Source organism: Anser anser (assembly GCF_964211835.1).
Source record: "Anser anser genome assembly, chromosome: 4".
Classification (NCBI taxonomy): Eukaryota; Metazoa; Chordata; class Aves; order Anseriformes; family Anatidae; genus Anser; species Anser anser.
Window position 1 is genome coordinate 78,938,460 of NC_139724.1, and position 18,199 is coordinate 78,956,658.

The window sequence follows — 18,199 nt, forward strand, 5'->3', positions numbered from 1 at the left end:
GAAGAGCTGCTGCCTGTGGGAAGGCCATGCCAGATCAGTTGACCAAGGACTGCATCCTGTGGGAGGAACCCCACAGCACAGGGGATGAGGGCGTCCGAGAAGGAGTGGCGGCAAAGAAGCGCTATAGACTGACCATAAACACCGATCACCTGTACCGCTGGGGGGGGAGAAGGTGGAAGAGGGTGGTTGGGGGGGAAGGTGCTTTTGGTTGCTTTCGTTTGTTTCTCGCTTCTCTACATTGTGTAGTAATAAGCAATAAATCTTTCTATCTTTCTATGCTGAGTGTGTTTTGCCTATCACGATATTTACTGTGTAATCTCCTTGTCCTTATCTCAACCCTTGAGCCCTTTTTCCTTGTATTTTCTCCCTGTCCTTCTCTGAGGAGGGAGAGTGAGAGAGCGGTTTTGGTGGAGCTCGGTCGCCTACCCCTGTAAAACCACCACAGGGGAAGACGTTCAGGTGTTTCCCTCTGAGGGTCTGAGGTGAGGCTGGCTGGGACAGAGGAGCAGTGTGGCAGGTGGTCGCTTGCAAGCACAGTGGTCATTTTGTCCTTCTGTGTTCCCAGGTGGCATGGGTGATGGTGGCCGTTCCTTTTGAGCTTGGGTCTAACTTGCAGGTACAGAGGCAAGTGGACTGCTATTTGAAACGAAAACATTAAATATGGGGTGACTTCTGTTGTTGAGGGATGGGTGCTAATGCTGTCAGCTGAATGTTTATCGTCTGACTGTGTTTTCCTTTGTTCAGGCTGAAACGCAGTGTGCAGTACAGGACGTCACGACCCGAGCTACCTCTGGAGTGACTCTGGTGCGTGACGAACAGAGGTAGCTGTTATTTTTGGGTTGCGGTTGTCACTGCAGTTTTTTTAACTATATCAAATAGAGTAAAATTCCAGTTTCTCTTTTAGAGGTGCTCTAGGTGGCTTCAGAGAACGGGTGGAAGCATCTGCCATGTGGGGTAGGTAAGCGGCTGAGGTAAAGGAGGGGATGAGAGTAACTGTCCTGAGGGTGCAGTGTCTTTTATTGCTGTGGTTGCTTTCTCTTGTGCTTATCAGGTGCCACAGGCAAGGCGGGTTGTGATAGTCTTTGGAATAGGAGCAAAGCAGGTGACTTTAATTCTGTTTGGTTCTTGAGACAGGAGTTGTAGAGGAGAAAAGCTTTCAATATTCAAAGCTGAAGCAAAAATAAATAAACCACAGCTGCTGCTTCTCTTTCTACTTGTGCTTTGCCCCTCCCCTTTCCCAGGTGATTGGCTTTGGGTTCCAGGGAGTGCCTAGTGGTCATTGAGTCACAGGCATCCCTTCAGAGAGCTCATTATGCCTGGGCTGCACTTTGGGGTAAGTGCTTTGTTTTTCCTTCAGTGAGTTGGAGGTTTCTTTAGGTGGTTAAGAGTCTATGGACTGATGCGTTTCCAAGTAGAGACCGGTACGCCCATCTTTGTGAGGTAACAACTGGTAGGATCTGTTAGAGTAAACCAATCTAGTAATAGGTGCCTGTATTGCATGCAGCTCTTCTTCAGGTGAGTAATTGTTATAGCATGTTTACGGATAGGATGGCAGTGCTACTTTGTGTGTTTGCTTTTGGTTCTGGGTCCCTTATGATTTTTGCTGAATTAAGGCAAATATTATCAAAGTTATAACCTTGGTGGCAAAGTGGTGGAGCAGGGTTTAGGAGATAAGTATCATCGAAGCTCCCTGTGTAAGCATGCATCTGAAAAGAGTAGCAGTAGGCCTGTAAGGGGTAGTCTTTTTCAGGGTTAGGGACAGTTTGTTATATTTTTGGAGCTTTTGCCTGTGGTTTGTGTGGCTGTAGAGTCTTTAGATGTTGCAGCCTTCTAGTTTTTAAGTGCTTGGAATTCACGTAATAGAGGTGTGCTTAGGAGGTGTTGCTGGCTAACTTGTTTTTGGGAAATGGTGGGGTACGGTTCCTTTTTTTTTGAGTTATCTTTTAATCTCTACGTATATCAAGTCATTTGCATAACTGTCCAGAGGCTTCACAAGGAGCTTCAGTACGCATCCGAAGGGGCTTGACCGCATAAGTGCAGTATTACGGAGAGACTGAGCAGGGTCACCGTTCTCATCTGTAAAGGATAAGTCTGTGATTACCCCTGTTGGGGCTGCTGTGCATTCATGGCCTTTTGGCATTTGTGGACCTGAGGGTGTGTTTTTTTTTTTCTGGCTCTCGTCTCTGTGTTTGAGTCCTCTGCAAGGAGCTGTACTGTTTGTGTGTCCATCACGGATATGACCTTCTCTTTTTGTTTCTTGTATCCCAGGGCATGGGCCCGGACACTTGAATGAGGCACGAGGGTGAGTGGACGGCAGTGTGGGCCCTGAGTTGGTCAGTGGATTGTGTTAGTCTGCTTTGCCTGTTATGCAGGCTTTGGAAGCACCTTGAAAGAGCAGAGTACATCTCCTGCCACGTTCCTGAGGCGCGCCAGGTGTCAGCGGTTCCAGTTCCTGAAATGCTGGAGATGCTCGGAGCACAAGAGGAGCTGGGAGCGTGATGCATCTCCTTGGGATGTTAGGTGAGCAAAGCGGTGGTACTGGGTTGGGGAACATGGGTCTGGGGCTTCTTGGCTGTTGGGGTAGGGGAGGAAAGAAGAGGAGTGGGTATAGACTGTTTTGTGGATTGTCATTTTTGTTTGTTTTTTCTCCTTGGTCTAAGCTACGTGACCTTGGCTCAGCACAGTAAATGGAAGCGCTAAGCCTGGATCGGGAAGGTGAGTGGAGAAAAGTTGGAAAAAGGGCATTGGTTTTGGTTTGGTAGTCTATTGGTCCCACCTCTGGGTGACTCCTCTTTTCCGGGGACGAAGAAGATACTGGGAACATCCTAGTTGGCCTCTGTGGTCCACCTTGAGGATGGATTGTGACCCCTGAGAATTAAGTCCAGGGGCAAATACTGTGTGTTTGGGGGTGGTTGGCAGGGGAAGGCGGGCAGTTGTCTGGAGTTGGTCTATCTGACTTCAGTAGCAGAGCAGGTCAGTGGACTACTGTTTTGTTTTTGAGGTGGGTGTTTCACTGGAAGAAGTTTGGCTGGTGTGCCAGTACCCGATGGCACTTTATTTCTGCAGGTGAAGAGGAGCCTCGTGCCGGAAGCAATGTCCTGGCTAGCCTTCGTGTTCCTTGATGAGGATGGAACCTGCCTCCTGTCATTCCAAGCTAAGTTGGGGTGCAAGTGCTATGTTTGCTTTCGGGTTTTGAATGCACACATAGGGCGAGGGTCTGTGCTTTTAAGTCATTGCTGTGGATGGGGCCTTTTAGGATTGATCACGGTCAGACAGTGTGTGGGGGCGTGGGATTCTGTCAGGTAGGGCTTGAGCACGTGCCAGGCAGGGCAGTTCCAGCTTGGTGTCTGTGTTCTGTGTTGTCTGTGCTGTGCTGTTGCTCCTGGTGCTTGGCAGGCCCTGGGGAAGCCGTCCTGAGGGTGTTGAACACTTGACCTCACTGGAATAATGCTGATGCTCAAACGGAAGCTGAGCATTTCTTGTCTTGCAGTGGGAGCTTAAAGAGATCATTTCTTCTGTGCGTGTAATTTTTTTGTATCAAATGTTTCTTGATGCGATCATCATATGTTACGCGCTCCTCAGGTCTTGATATCCTCATTGCTTTTTTCCACTGGACGGATTAGATGGGCAACTTGTTAGCCACACCAAAGGTCCTAAATGCTTGTTTCATCATCGTAGGGCTGATCTGAGCACGTCTTGTCTTGCAGTCGCAGCCTGAAGCGCAGATGTGTTTCAGGTCTTGTGCATCATATTCGATTTCAGATGGCATCTGTTTCCATCCTCGCTGTTGCGGAAGTCATGTGGGCTTCATCAGGAGCTCTGTCTTGGGAGTTCATTTCCGAAGCATTTTTCTTCTGGGGTTTGCACTCCCCATCCTTCTGGTCTCTTGCCTTGAAGGCAGGCTTTTTATGCCTCCATCATCCCAGTTCTGGCAGTTGCTTCCAGTCGCATGTAGTGACATTTGAGTCTCTCCTTGGGTCTGCTGCAGAGCACCTGTTCTGACTTGCTGTCGCTGTAGGGCTTCCCTCTGGGAGTCCTTTTTTTGCGCCTTGTGTTCTGTGTTTTGTTTGTAATGTTTGTAGCGTGCCTATGTTTTTGGCCTGGAACTGTCCTGCCTGGCAGTTAGTGATGGTAGCTAACGTGGCGGTGTACTAATACATTGTCCGGACTGTTTTGGCAAAGACATCCGGTCTGCCTCTGGGCACGTACTGAAGGGCAGCTGGCACAGAGTCATCTCTGTGGTGTTTGGCAAATGTGGAGGGGGAGACCTGAGCTGCTTGCGAGCAGCTGTTTGCATAGTGCTTGAGTAGTGCTAGAGGAGAGGTCTGTCATTGAATCTTGAAAGCTCGCAGATGTGGAGTGTTTTTATTTTTCTCCAGTCCTAGATAAACCTTAGGAGGAACAGGTCACAGGAAAGAGCTCCTTTTGGAACTGTCAAGGACTCGGTAGGCAACCCGGTGACTGGCTTGATCTACTTTCCAGGTGCTGAGGCAAGGGGGCTGCTGTTTTGAAATGATAAAATTAGCCATGGGGTCCCTTGTGTTGTTGAGGGATGGGTGCTAATGCTGGCAGCTGAATGATTACCTTCTATGTTTTCATTTGTTAAAGCTGAAACACAGCGTACAACCTGGGACGTCACACCCAGAGCTGCCTCTGGCAAGGTGAGCGATGAACAGACGGAGCAGTTATAGTTGGGTTGTGGTTGTCACTGTCACTCTAAGTGACCCCTCTTTTCTGTTTTAGAGGTGTTGTAGCTGGCTTAAGAGGGTAGATGGAAGCATCTGCCTTGGGGTAGGTAAGCGGGTAGAGGTAAGGCAGCAGATGAGAGTAACTGTCCTAGCTGTGCTGCGGATTTGGATGCTGCCTTAGCCTATGCTTTTCTTCCTCTTTCACAGGTGTCTCGCACAGGCTCAAAGGAGCAAACTGCATTCTGAAGAGCTGCTTAAGTAGGGGGGCTGGTCATGAGCTGGGTTGGAGCGGAATGGCCAAGTAGCACGAGGTGACTATGAAAGGTCTCTGTCTTGCTTTGCAGGTGCCATGGCAGGCTCTCCACAGAAGTGGCTGAGGATTTGAGATGAGGCCGGAGAGTGACAAGGAGCAGCACGTGCAGGGATGGTTTCCAAGCGCTGCGGTTGCTTTCTCTTCTGTTGATCAGGTGCCACAGGCAAGGTGGGCTGTGACATCAGTCTTTAGAATCGGAGCAAAGCAGGTCACTGGAATGCCGCAGGGCATCTGAGAAGGGTGTTTTAACAGGAAAAGTTTGTCTGGCATGGCGGTGTCTGATGGCAGTGTGTTTCCACAGGTGAAGAGGTGCCTGGAGCCCCATCTCATCTAGCCTGCACGTGCCTTGAGGATAAAGCCTGCTTTCCAGCAGTGTGGAAAGCACCACCAGTCCGTGGTGCCGGCCCGGCCGAGTTGGAGCATGTGAGCAGCTGAAGAAAAAGAGCTAGAGAAAGAGAGGTATTGCAGCAGGTGGGCTGTGCCTGTGAGGTGCCTGAGGATCTGCCTTTTCTTTTTTTTCTTTTGTGGGTGCTTCCTGCAGCCTTGGAGAGGTGAATCCCCACATTGTGGAGTGCTGAGGAAAGGCGAGAGGGTCGTCAGCCCAGTCAGTGTCCCTAAGCAAGGTCCCCCTAAGGCAAGTCCTTGAAGTGTTTCCCCTGGTTTAGCAGGTGCTGCAGCAGGCCTTCCTCAGAATCTGCTGAGGGTCTGAGGTGAGGCTGGGTGGGATAGAGGAGCAGTGTGGTGGGTGATTACTTGAGAACACAACGATCATTTTATCCCTTTGTTTTCCCAGGTGGTGTGGGTGATACTGGCTGTACTGTTGGAGCTTGGACTCAGACAGGAACGGGTGAGCACAACCGTATGTTGCTTCAGCGGTAGTCAGTATTGCGGAGGAGGTGGGCATCAGGGCCGGTGTGCTAGTGAATGCTGGTACGCTGTTTTTGCAGATGATGATGAGCCTGGCCATGGACTAAGATGTCTCTCAGTGTCTGTGCATTTCTTGAGGTGGAGGGAATTTACCATCCAGCAATCTGAGAGCTAAGTTGAGGGGCACCTGGTATTTGCATATGTGGTGTGGCTGATGGGAGCTGGGAGCCGGAGCAGCATGGAGCCAGCCGGCTGAATATACTTGGTGCCACTGTGAGGGTGGTTGAGGCTGCGTCACCTTCAGGCTGCTTGAGGCTGGGTCACCAGGCTAATAGAAGGAGCAGGGGTTATTTTGTAGTGTGAGTGTATGTGCCAGGCAGGACAGTTCCCATCTGTTTATTTGTCTTGTAGTGCTGCTTCTGCAGGGTGTGTTCTGTGTCATGCACTCCTCGGGTCTTTGTATCAAATGTTTCTTGATGTGATCATCATGTTACGTGCTCCTCAGGTCTTGATATCCTCATTGCTTTTTGCACTGGACAGACTAGAAAGGCAACTTGTTAGCCGTACCAAAGGTCCTAAAAGCTTGTTTTGTCATCATGGGTCTGATCTGAGCACTTCTTGTATTGCAGTCGCAGCTTAAAGCTCGGATGTGTTTCAGGTCTTGTGCATCATATTCGGTTTCAGATGGCATCTGTTTCCATACTCACTCTTGCAGAAGTCATCTGGGTCGCATCAGGAGCTCTGTCTTGGGAATTCATTTCCTAAGAGATTTCTTCTGGGGTTTGCACTCCCCATCCTTCTGGTCTCTTGTCTTGAAGGCAGGCTTTTTATGCCTCCATCATCCCAGTTCTGGCAGTTGCTTCCAGTCGCATGTAGTGACATTTGAGTCTCTCCTTGGGTCTGCTGCAGGGCACCTGTTCTGACTAGCTGTCGCTGTAGGGCTTCCCTCTGGGAGTCCTTTTTTTGCGCCTTGTGTTCTGTGTTTTGTTCGTAATGTTTGTAGCGTGCCTATGTTTTTGGCCTGGAACTGTCCTGCCTGGCAGTTAGTGATGGTAGCTAACGTGGCGGTGTACTAATACATTGTCCGGACTGTTTTGGCAAAGACATCTGCTCTGCCTCTGGGCACGTACTGAAGGGCAGCTGGCACAGAGTCATCTCTGTGGTGTTTGGCAAATGTGGAGGGGGAGACTTGAGCTGCTTGCGAGCAGCTGTTTGCATAGTGCTTGAGTAGTGCTAGAGGAGAGGTCTGTCATTGAATCTTGAAAGCTCGCAGATACGGGGTTTTGATTTTTTGTATGTATTTCGTTCCCCTCCCCAGTAGGAGGGGTAAACCTTAGGAGGAACAGGTCACAGGAAAGAGCTCCTTTTGGAACTGTCAAGGACTCGGTAGGCAACCCGGTGACTGGCTTGATCTACTTTCCAGGTGCTGAGGCAAGGGGTCTGCTGTTTTGAAATGATAAAATTAGCCATGGGGTCCCTTGTGTTGTTGAGGGATGGGTGCTAATGCTGGCAGCTGAATGATTATCTTCTGACTGTTTTCATTTGTTAAAGCTGAAACACAGCGTACAACCTGGGACTTCACGACCAGAGCTGGTTTTGGCAAGGTGAGCGATGAACAAATGCAGCAGTTATTTTAGGGGTGCGGTTGTCACTGCAGTTACTTAACTACACAAAATACAGTTAAAGTCCTGTTTATATTCCAGAGGTGTTGTAGCTGGCTTAAGAGAGCAGATGGAAGCATCTGCCTCGAGGGCAGGTGAGGGGGCAGAGTAAGGGAGCAGGTGAGAGTACCTGTCCTAGCTGTGCTGCGGCTTTGGATGCTGCCGCGGCCTATGCTTTTTTTTCTTTCGCAGGTGCCTTGCACAGACCCAGAGGGGCCAAGCTGCACTCTGAAGAGCAGCACGAGAAGGGCAGGCTGGTCGTGAGTGGGGTTGGAGCAGAATGGCCAAGTTGCGCAAGGTGACTGCGAAGGGTATCCATCTTGCTTTGCAGGTGTCATGGCAGGCTCTACACAGAAGTGGCTGAGGATTTGAGAAGAGGTTACAGAGCATCAAGGAGCGGCACGTGCAGTGACGGTTTCCAAACGGTATGGTTGCTTTCTCTTCTGTTGGTCACGTGCCACAGGCAAGGTGGGCTGTGACACTAGTCTTTAGAATCGGAGCAAAGCAGGTCACTTGAATGCCGCGGGGCATCTGAGAAGGGTGTTTTAACAGAAAAAGCTTGTCTGGCATGGCAGTGCCTGATGGCAGTGTGTTTCCACAGGTGAAGAGGTGCCTGAAGCCCCATCCTGTCTAGCCTGCGCACACCTCGCTGAGAACGAAAGCCGCTTTCCAGTAATTCAGAAAGCCAAGTTACGTCTCGGCCTCGAGCATCTGGGGCGTGTGCCTGTGCTTTTGGGCCTGTCTGTAGCGTTTGGCACCTGCATTAGTACTTTCTTGGCATATGTTTAGGCTTTTGGGGCCTGTGTCTTGGGGGTGTGTGGAGCTGCTTGTACACCTTTGGGTACTGTGTCTGGGGGTGGGGTCAGGGCCTGCATCTGGGGGGGTTGGAAGGTGCTCCTACAATGTAGGGATCTGTATCTGTGGGGGTTGGGAGCTGCTTGTACACAGTATGGGCTTGCGTTTGGGGGTGCGTGTTGGGAGCTGCTTGTACACTGCAGGGATCTGCATCTGGAGGGGGTTGGGAGCTGCTTGTCCACCTTTGGGACTTGTATCTGGGGGAGGGGGAGCTGCTTGTACATCTTTGGGACTTGTATCTGGGGTGGGGGGGGAGCTGCTTGTTCACTGCAGGGTCCTACCTTGGGCAGGGTTTGTAGCTGCTTGTACAGCTTTGGGGTCTGCAGCTGGGGGGTGGTTGAGAGGTGCTTGTCCACTGTAGGTGCCCACGTCTGGGGAGTTGGGAGCTGCTTGTACACTTTTGGGGCCTGCAGCTGGGAGGGGTTGTGAGATGCTTGTACATGCTAGGGGCTTCCCTGTATGGGGCTTTGGGGCCTGCCTCTGGGCGGGGGGTGATTGTGAGCTGCTTGCACACCCTTAGGGCCTGCCGCTGCGGGGGCTTGGTGCCTGTGTCTGGGGAGTGGGGGGGTTCAGAGCTGGTTGTACAGTATAGGAGCCTGCGTTGGGGGGGGGGTTGGGAGCTGCTCGTCCTCTAGACGCCTGGGTTGGGGGGGGGAGGTTTGGAGCTGCTTGTGCACCTTTGGGACTTGCATCTGGGGGGGGGGTTGGGAGCTGCTTGTACATCTTTCGGGCTTGCATCTGGAGGGGGTTGGGAGCTGCTTGTACACTGTTAGGGCCTGCCTTGGGGGGGGTTGGGGCATGTGCCTTGGGGGTGGGGCTGGGAGCTGCTTCTATGCTGTAGGGGTCTGGGTCTTGGGGGGTTGGGGCTGTTTTTACACCTTTGGGGCGTGCCTCTGGGGAGGGTGGGGAGTTGCTTGTACACGCTAGGGGCTTCCCTCTATGGGGCTTTGGGGCCTGCCTCGGGGGGGGGAGGGGTTGGAAGCTGCTTGCACACCCTTGGGGCCTGCCTCTGCGGGGGCTTGGTGCCTGCGTCTGGTGAGTGGGGGGTGGGGGGGGGTGGGTTCAGAGCTGGTTGTAGTGTAGGAGCCTGCGTTGGGGGGGGTTGGGAGCTGCTCGTACACTGGACGCCTGGTTTGGGGGGGGGGGGAGGTTTGGAGCTGCTTGTGCACACTCGGGGCCTGCCTTTGCGGGGGCTTGGTGCCTGTGTCTGGGGGTTGGGGGGGTTCAGAGCTGGTTGTACAGTATAGGAGCCTGCGTTGGGGGGGGGTTGGGAGCTGCTCGTACACTGGACGCCTGGGTTGGGGGGGAAGGTTTGGAGCTGCTTGTGCACCTTTGGGGCTTGCATCTGGGGGGGGTTGGGAGCTGCTTGTACACCTTTGGGACTTGCATCTGGGGGGGCTTGGGAGCTGCTTGTACACCTTTGGGGCTTGCATCTGGGGGGGGTTGGGAGCTGCTTGTACATCTTTGGGACTTGTATCTGGGGGGGGAGTTGGGAGCTGCTTGTACACTGCAGGGTCCTGCCTTGGACGTGGTTTGTAGCTGCTTGTACAGCTTTGGGGTCTGCAGCTGGGAGGGGTTGTGAGTTGCTTGTACATGCTAGGGGCTTCCCTCTATGGGGCTTTGGGGCCTGCCTCTGGGGGGGGGGGGGGTTGTTGTGAGCTGCTTGCACACCCTTGGGGCCTGCCTCTGCGGGGGCTTGGTGCCTGTGTCTGGGGAGCGGGGGGGTTCAGAGCTGGTTGTACAGTATAGGAGCCTGCGTTGGGGGGGGGGGGGTGGGAGCTGCTCGTACACTGGAAGCCTGGGTTGGGGGGGGGAGGTTTGGAGCTGCTTGTGCACCTTTGGGGCTTGCATCTGGGGGGGGTTGGGAGCTGCTTGTACACTGTTAGGGCCTGCCTTGGGGGGGGGGGGTTGGGGCATGTGCCTTGGGGGTGGGGTTGGGAGCTGCTTTTATGCTGTAGGGGTCTGGGTCTTGGGGGGTTGGGGCTGTTTTTACAGCTTTGGGGCGTGCCTCTGGGGAGGGTTGTGAGTTGCTTGTACACGCTAGGGGCTTCCCTCTATGGGGCTTTGGGGCCTGCCTCTTGGGGGGGGGGGGCTTGGGAGCTGCTTGCACACCCTTGGGGCCTGCCTCTGCGGGGGCTTGGTGCCTGCGTCTGGTGAGTTTGTGGGGGGGGTTCAGAGCTGGTTGTAGTGTAGGAGCCTGCGTTGGGGGGGGGGTTGGGAGCTGCTCGTACACTGGAAGCCTGGGTTGGGGGGGGGAGGTATGGAGCTGCTTGTGCACCCTCGGGGCCTGCCTCTGTGGGGGCTTGGTGCCTGTGTCTGGGGAGTGGGGGGGTTCAGAGCTGGTTGTACAGTATAGGAGCCTGCGTTGGGGGGGGGGTGGGAGCTGCTCGTACACTGGACGCCTGGGTTGGGGGGGAGGTTTGGAGCTGCTTGTACACCTTTGGGGCTTGTATGTGGGGGGTTCGGGTGCTGGTTGTACACCTTTGGGGCCTGCCTCTGGGGAGGGAGGGTGGGGAGTTGCTTGTACACCTTTGGGGCCTGCGTCTTGGTGGGGGGGGGTTGGAGCTGGTTGTACACCTTTCGGGCTTGCGTCTGGAGGGGGTTGGGGCCTGCCTCTGGGGGGGTGGTTGTGAGCTGCTTGTACACCTTTGGGGCCTGCGTCTGGGGGGGGTGGGAGCTGCTTGCACACTGTTAGGGCCTGCCTTGGGGGGGGGGGGTGGTTGGGAGCTGCTTCTACGCTGTAGGGGTCTGGGTCTTGGGAGGTTGGGGCTGTTTGTACACCTTTGGGGCGTGCCTCTGGGGAGTGTGTCTGGTGTTTGGGGGCTTTTCTGTAGCGTTTGGGGCTTGCATTTTGGCTTTGGGATGTGTCTAGAGCTTCTGGGGCCTAGCTGTAGTGCTTGGGGCCTGCATCTGGGGCTTTTCTGTAGCATTTTGGTCGCGTTTGTGATTTGGGGTCTGTATCCAGGGTTTTGCCTTTTTTGTAGTTTTCAGCTTTGTGTCAGTTTCTTTGTGGGTTGCCTGGGGTTAGGGGCAGTTTGGGGTTTGGATCATTAGTCAGTGTCATTAGCGTTGGGGGGTTGATACGAAGGGTTAGGGTTGTGGTTAGAGTTGTTAGGGTTAAAGGGAATAAGGATTTTAGGGTAAGGGGATCAAGGTGGTGGGAATAAAAATGTTTTTGCACAGAGTTACATCGTTTAGAGGGAAGGAAGGTGGTGTTGAGATATGCTTGCAGTGATAAGAAAGCTTACCAGACAACCTTGTGAAATGCAGACAACCAGAATCCTTAGAGCAATTGGTTGGAAATCACAGTGTAAGAAACATTACCACCTCAAAGAGGAAAACAGTCAAGGAAAAAAGAAAATTGACTTGTAACAGGCCAGCAGCTGTGTATTTTCAGTGAAGTACCGGATAGATTGTGAACCTGGATTACCCAGTCAATGGGGAAACTGAAGCAAAGAATCTCAGAGCTGGTGAGGAGCTGAAGTAAAGGAGTTGGGAAGAGAGAGGTATTGCAGCAGGTACGCTGTGGCTGTGAGGTGCCTCATGGTGTGCTTTTCTCTCGTCTCTGCAGGGGCTTCGTGCAGTCTTGGACAGGGAAATCCCCGTGTCACGGAGCAGTGAGGGAAGGTGAGAGTTTTATCAGCCTGGTGATCCCTGATCTGAAGCGAAGGGAAGACATTCAGGTGTTTCCCTCTGAGGGTCTGAGGTGAGGCTGTTTGGGACAGAGGAGCAATGTGGCAGGTGGTCGCTTGCAAGCACAGTGGTCATTTTGTCCTTCTGTGTTCCCAGGTGGCATGGGTGATGGTGGCCGTTCCTTTCGAGCTTGGATCTAACTTGCAGGTACAGAGGCAAGTGGACTGCTGTTTTGAAACGAAAACATTAAATATGGGGTGACTTCTGTTGTTGAGGGATGGGTGCTAATGCTGTCAGCTGAATGTTTGTCTTCTGACTGTGTTTTCCTTAGTTCAGGCTGAAACGCAGTGTGCAGTACAGGACGTCACGACCCGAGCTACCTCTGGAGTGACTCTGGTGAGTGATGAACAGAGGTAGCTGTTATTTTTGGGGTGCGGCTGTTGCTGCAATTTTTTTAACTACATCCAATAGAGTAAAATTCCAGTTTCTCTTTTGGAGGTGCTCTAGGAGGCTTCAGAGAACGGGTGGAAGCATCTGCCACGTGGGGTAGGTAAGCAGCTGAGGTAAAGGAGGGGATGAGGGTAACTGTCCTGAGGGTGCAGTGGCTTTTGCTGCTGTGGTTGCTTTCTCTTCTGCTTATCAGGTGCCACAGGCAAGGTGGGCTGTGATAGTCCTTGGAATAGGAGCAAAGCAGGTCACTGGAATGCTGTTTGGTTCCTGAGACAGGTGTTGTAGAGGAGAAAAGCTTTCAATATTCAAAGCTGAAGCCAAAACATGGGGATTGTTGCTTCTAGAAACAACCCAGTTCTCTTGTCTGCACCCTGCATGCTGTTGAGCTAAGCCATATAAATAGATACATAAACCACAGGTGTTGCTTCTCCTCTTTCTACTTTGTGCTTTGCCCCTCCCCTTTCCCAGGTGATTGGCTTTGGGTTCCAGGCAGGGCCTGGTGGTCACTGAGTCACAGGCATCCCATCAGAGAGCTCATTCTGCCTGGGCTGCACTTTGGGGTAAGTGCTTTGTTTTTCCTTCAGTGAGTTGCAGGTTTCTTTAGGTGGTTAAGAGTCTATGGACTGATGCGTTTCCAAGTAGAGACCGGTACGCCCATCTTTGTGAGGTAACAGCTAGTAGGATCTGTTAGAGTAAACCAATCTAGTAATAGGTGCCTGTATTGCATGCAGCTCTTCTTCAGGTGAGTAATTGTTATAGCGTGTTTACGGATAGGATGGCAGTGTTACTTTGTGTATTTACTTTGTGGTTCTGGGTCCGTTATGATTTCTGCAGAATTAAGGCAAATATTATGAAAGTTATAACCTTGGTGGCAAAGTGATGGAGCAGGGTTTAGGAGATAAGTATCATCGAAGCTCCCTGTGTAAGCATGTGTCTGAAAAGAGTAGCAGTAGGCGTGTAAGGGGTAGTCTTTTTCAGGGTTAGGGACAGTTTGTTTTATTTTTGGAGCTTTTGCCTGTGGTTTGTGTGGCTGTAGAGTCTTTAGACGTTGCAGCCTTCTAGTTTTTAAGTGCTTGGAATTCACGTAATAGAGGTGTGCTTAGGAGGTGTTGCTGGCTAACTTGTTTTTGGGAAATGGTGGGGTACGGTTCCTTTTTTTTTTGAGTTATCTTTTAATCTCTAGGTATATCAAGTCATTTGCATAACTGTCCAGAGGCTTCACAAGGAGCTTCAGTATGCATCAGAAGGGGCTTGACCGCGTAAGTGCAGTATTACGGAGAGACTGAGCAGGGTCACCGTTCTCATCTGTAAAGGAGAAGTCTGTGATTACCCCTGTTGGGGCTGCTGTGCATTCATGGCCTTTTGGTATTTGTGGACCTGAGGATGTGGTTTTTTTTTTCTGGCTCTCGTCTCTGTGTTTGAGTCCTCTGCAAGGAGCTGTACTGTTTGCGTGTCCATCACGGATATGACCTCCTCTTTTTGTTTCTTGTAGCCCAGGGCATGGGCACGGACACTTGAATGAGGCACGAGGGTGATGCATCTCCTTGGGATGTTAGGTGAGCGAAGCGGTGGTACTGGGTTGGGGAACGTGGGTCTGGGGCTTCTTGGCTGTTGGGGTAGGGGAGGAAAGAAGAGGAGTGGGTATAGACTGTTTTGTGGATTGTCATTTTTGTTTGTTTTTTCTCCTTGGTCTAAGCCACGTGACCTTGGCTCAGTACAGTAAATGGAAGCGCAAAGCCTGGATCGGGAAGGTGAGTGGAGAAAAGTTGGGAAAAGGGCATTGGTTTTGGTTTGGTAGTCTATTGGTCCCACCTCTGGGTGACTCCTCTTTTCCGGGGACGAAGAAGATAGTGGGGACATCCTAGTTGGCTTCTGTGGTCCACCTTGAGGATGGATTGTGACCCCTGAGAATTAAGTCCAGGGGCAAATACTGTGTGTTTGGGGGTGGTTGGCAGGGGAAGGCGGGCAGTTGTCTGGAGTTGGTCTATCTGACTTCAGTAGCAGAGCAGGTCAGTGGACTACTGTTTTGTTTTTGAGGTGGGTGTTTCACTGGAAGAAGTTTGGCTGGTGTGCCAGTGCCCGATGGCACTTTATTTCTGCAGGTGAAGAGGAGCCTCGTGCCGGAAGCAATGTCCTGGCTAGCCTTCGTGTTCCTTGATGAGGATGGAACCTGCCTCCCATCATTCCCAAGCTAAGTTGCGGGGAAAGTGCTATGTTTGCTTTCGGGTTTTGAATGCACACATAGGGCGAGGGTCTGTGCTTTTAAGTCATTGCAGTGGATGGGGCCTTTTAGGATTGATCACGGTCAGACAGTGTGTGGGGGTGTGAGATTCTGTCAGGTAGGGCTTGAGCATGTGCCAGGCAGGGCAGTTCCAGCTTGGTGTCTGTGTTCTGTGTTGTCTGTGCTGTGCTGTTGCTCCTGGTGCTTGGCAGGCCCTGGGGAAGCCGTCCTGAGGGTGTTGAACACTTGACCTCACTGGAATAATGCTGATGCTCAAACGGAAGCTGAGCATTTCTTGTCTTGCAGTGGGAGCCTAAAGAGATCATTTCTTCTGTGCGTGTAATTTTTTTGTATCAAATGTTTCTTGATGTGATTATCATATGTTACACGCTCCTCAGGTCTTGATATCCTCATTGCCTTTTTCCACTGGACGGATTAGATGGGCAACTTGTTAGCCACACCAAAGGTCCTAAATGCTTGTTTCATCATCGTAGGGCTGATCTGAGCACTTCTTGACTTGCAGTCGCAGCTTAAAGCGCAGATGTGTTTCAGGTCTTGTGCATCATATTCGGTTTCAGATGGCATCTGTTTCCATCCTCGCTGTTGTGGAAGTCATGTGGGCTTCATCAGGAGCTCTGTCTTGGGAGTTCATTTCCGAAGCATTTTTCTTCTGGGGTTTGCACTCCCCATCCTTCTGGTCTCTTGCCTTGAAGGCAGGCTTTTTATGCCTCCGTCATCCCAGTTCTGGCAGTTGCTTCCAGTCGCATGTCGTGACATTTGAGTCTCTCCTTGGGTCTGCTGCAGAGCACCTGTTCTGACTTGCTGTCGCTGTAGGGCTTCCCTCTGGGAGTCCTCTTTTTTTTTGCGCCTTGTGTTCTGTGTTTTGTTCGTAATGTTTGTAGCGTGCCTGTGTGTGTGTGTTTGGCCTGGAGCTGTCCTGCCTGGCAGTTAGTGATGGTAACTAACGTGGCGGTCCATCGGTGTACTAATACATTGTCCGGACTGTTTTGGCAAAGACATCTGGTCTGCCTCTGGGCACGTACTGAAGGGCAGCTGGCACAGAGTCATCTCTGTGGTGTTTGGCAAATGTGGAGGGGGAGACTTGAGCTGCTTGCGAGCAGCTGTTTGCATAGTGCTTGAATAGTGCTAGAGGAGAGGTCTGTCATTGAATCTTGAAAGCTCGCAGATACGGGGTTTTGATTTTTTGTATGTATTTCGTTCCCCTCCCCAGTAGAGGGGTAAACCTTAGGAGGAACTGGTCACAGGAAAGAGCTCCTTTTGGAACTGTCAAGGACTCGGTAGGCAACCCGGTGACTGGCTTGATCTACTTTCCAGGTGCTGAGGTAAGGGGGCTGCTGTTTTGAAATGATAAAATTAGCCATGGGGTCCCTTGTGTTGTTGAGGGATGGGTGCTAATGCTGGCAGCTGAATGATTATCTTCTGACTGTTTTCATTTGTTAAAGCTGAAACACAGCGTACAACCTGGGACTTCACGACCAGAGCTGGTTTTGGCAAGGTGAGCGATGAACAGATGTAGCAGTTATTTTAGGGGTGCGGTTGTCACTGCAGTTACTTAACTACACAAAATACAGTTAAAGTCCTGTTTATATTCCAGAGGTGTTGTAGCTGGCTTAAGAGAGCAGATGGAAGCATCTGCCTCGAGGGCAGGTGAGGGGGCAGAGTAAGGGAGCAGGTGAGAGTACCTGTCCTAGCTGTGCTGCGGCTTTGGATGCTGCCGCGGCCTATGCTTTTCTTTTTCTTTCGCAGGTGCCTCGCACAGACTCAGAGGGGCCAAGCTGCACTCTGAAGAACAGCACGAGAAGGGCAGGCTGGTCGTGAGTGGAGCAGTGGAGCAGAATGGCCAAGTTGCGCAAGGTGACTGCGAAGGGTATCCATCTTGCTTTGAAGGTGTCATGGCAGGCTCTACACAGAAGTGGCTGAGGATTTGAGAAGAGGTTACAGAGCATCAAGGAGCGGCACGTGCAGTGACGGTTTCCAAACGGTATGGTTGCTTTCTCTTCTGTTGGTCAGGTGCCACAGGCAAGGTGGGCTGTGACACTAGTCTTTAGAATCGGAGCAAAGCAGGTCACTGGAATGCCGCGGGGCATCTGAGAAGGGTGTTTTAACAGAAAAAGCTTGTCTGGCATGGCAGTGCCTGATGGCAGTGTGTTTCCACAGGTGAAGAGGTGCCTGAAGCCCCATCCTGTCTATCCTGCGCACACCTCGCTGAGAAGGAAAGCCGCTTTCCAGTAATTCAGAAAGCCAAGTTACATCTCGGCCTCGAGCATCTGGGGCGTGTGCCTGTGCTTTTGGGCCTGTCTGTAGCATTTGGCACCTGCATTAGTACTTGCTTGGCATATGTTTAGGCTTTTGGGGCCTGTGTCTTGGGGGGGTTGTGGAGCTGCTTGTACACCTTTGGGGACTGTGTTTTGGGGGGTGGGGTCAGGGCCTGCATCTGGGGGGGTTGGAAGCTGCTCCTACAATGTAGGGATCTGTATCTGTGGGGGTTGGGAGCTGCTTGTACAATGTAGGGATCTACATCTGAAGTGGGTTGGGAGCTGCTTGTACATCTTTGGGACTTGCATCTGGAGGGGGTTGGGAGCTGCTTGTCCACCTTTGGGACTTGTATCTGGGGGGGGGGTGAGAGCTGCTTGTACACTGCAGGGTCCTGCCTTGGGCATGGTTTGTAGCTGCTTGTACAGCTTTGGGGTCTGCAGCTGGGGGGTGGTTGAGAGGTGCTTGTCCACTGTAGGTGCCTACGTTTGGGGAGTTGGGAGCTGCTTCTACGCTTTTGGGGCCTGCAGTTGGGAGGGGTTGTGAGTTGCTTGTACACGCTAGGGGCTTCCCTGTATGCGGCTTTGGGGCTTGCCTCGGGGGGGGTGGTTGGGAGCTGCTTGCACACCCTTGGGGCCTTCTCTGCGGGGTCTTGGTGCCTGTGTCTGGGGAGTGGGGGGGTTCAGAGCTGGTTGTACAATATAGGAGCCTGCGTTGGGGAGGGGTTGAGAGCTGCTCGTACACTGGACTCCTGGGTTGGGGGGGAGGTTTGGAGCTGCCTTGTGCACCTTTGGGGCTTGCATCTGGGGGGGGGTCGGGTGCTGGTTGTACACCTTTGGGGCCTGCCTCTGGGGAGGGAGCGTGGGGAGGGAGTTGCTTGTACACCTTTGGGGCCTGCCTTGGGGGGGTTGGGGCATGTGCCTTGGGGGATGGGGTTGGGAGCTGCTTCTATGCTGTAGGGGTCTGGGTCTTGGGGGTTTGGGGCTGTTTGTACACCCTTGGGGTGTGCCTCTGGGGAGGGTTGTGAGTTGCTTGTACACCTTTGGGGCCTGCGTCTGGGGGTGGGTCGTGGCCCGCTTGTAGACTTCTGCAGCCTGCGTCTGGTGTTTGGGGGCTTTTCTGTAGCGTTTGGGGCTTGCATTTTGGCTTTGGGATGTGTCTAGAGCTTCTGGGGCCTAGCTGTAGTGCTTGGGGCCTGCATCTGGGGCTTTTCTGTAGCATTTTGGTCGCGTGTTTG

General features: G+C 52.3%; 1 long non-coding RNA gene across 50 annotated transcripts; it reads left to right on the forward strand.

Moving 5' to 3' along the window:
• Positions 1-760: 760 nt before the first annotated feature.
• On the forward strand, positions 761-16,449 carry LOC310898260. Of its 50 annotated transcripts, none has more exons than XR_014583093.1 (28): positions 761-804; positions 905-954; positions 2,269-2,302; positions 2,373-2,520; positions 2,661-2,715; positions 3,067-4,490; positions 4,609-4,661; positions 4,744-4,791; positions 4,896-4,946; positions 5,033-5,169; positions 5,303-5,424; positions 5,543-5,711; positions 5,795-5,848; positions 5,949-6,043; positions 7,187-7,254; positions 7,420-7,472; positions 7,549-7,954; positions 8,131-8,218; positions 11,655-11,854; positions 11,956-12,090; positions 12,174-12,224; positions 12,349-12,413; positions 12,516-12,567; positions 12,936-13,027; positions 13,651-14,023; positions 14,164-14,218; positions 14,570-16,031; positions 16,152-16,449. It is a non-coding gene; the product is annotated as an uncharacterized lncRNA (long non-coding RNA). The 50 variants fall into 50 exon arrangements; XR_014583094.1 differs by lacking the exon at positions 761-804 and adding an exon at positions 807-821; XR_014583105.1 differs by lacking the exons at positions 761-804; positions 905-954 and having other exon boundaries at positions 1,342-2,520; positions 7,549-7,649; positions 7,722-7,778; positions 7,861-7,954.
• Positions 16,450-18,199: the final 1,750 nt, after the last annotated feature.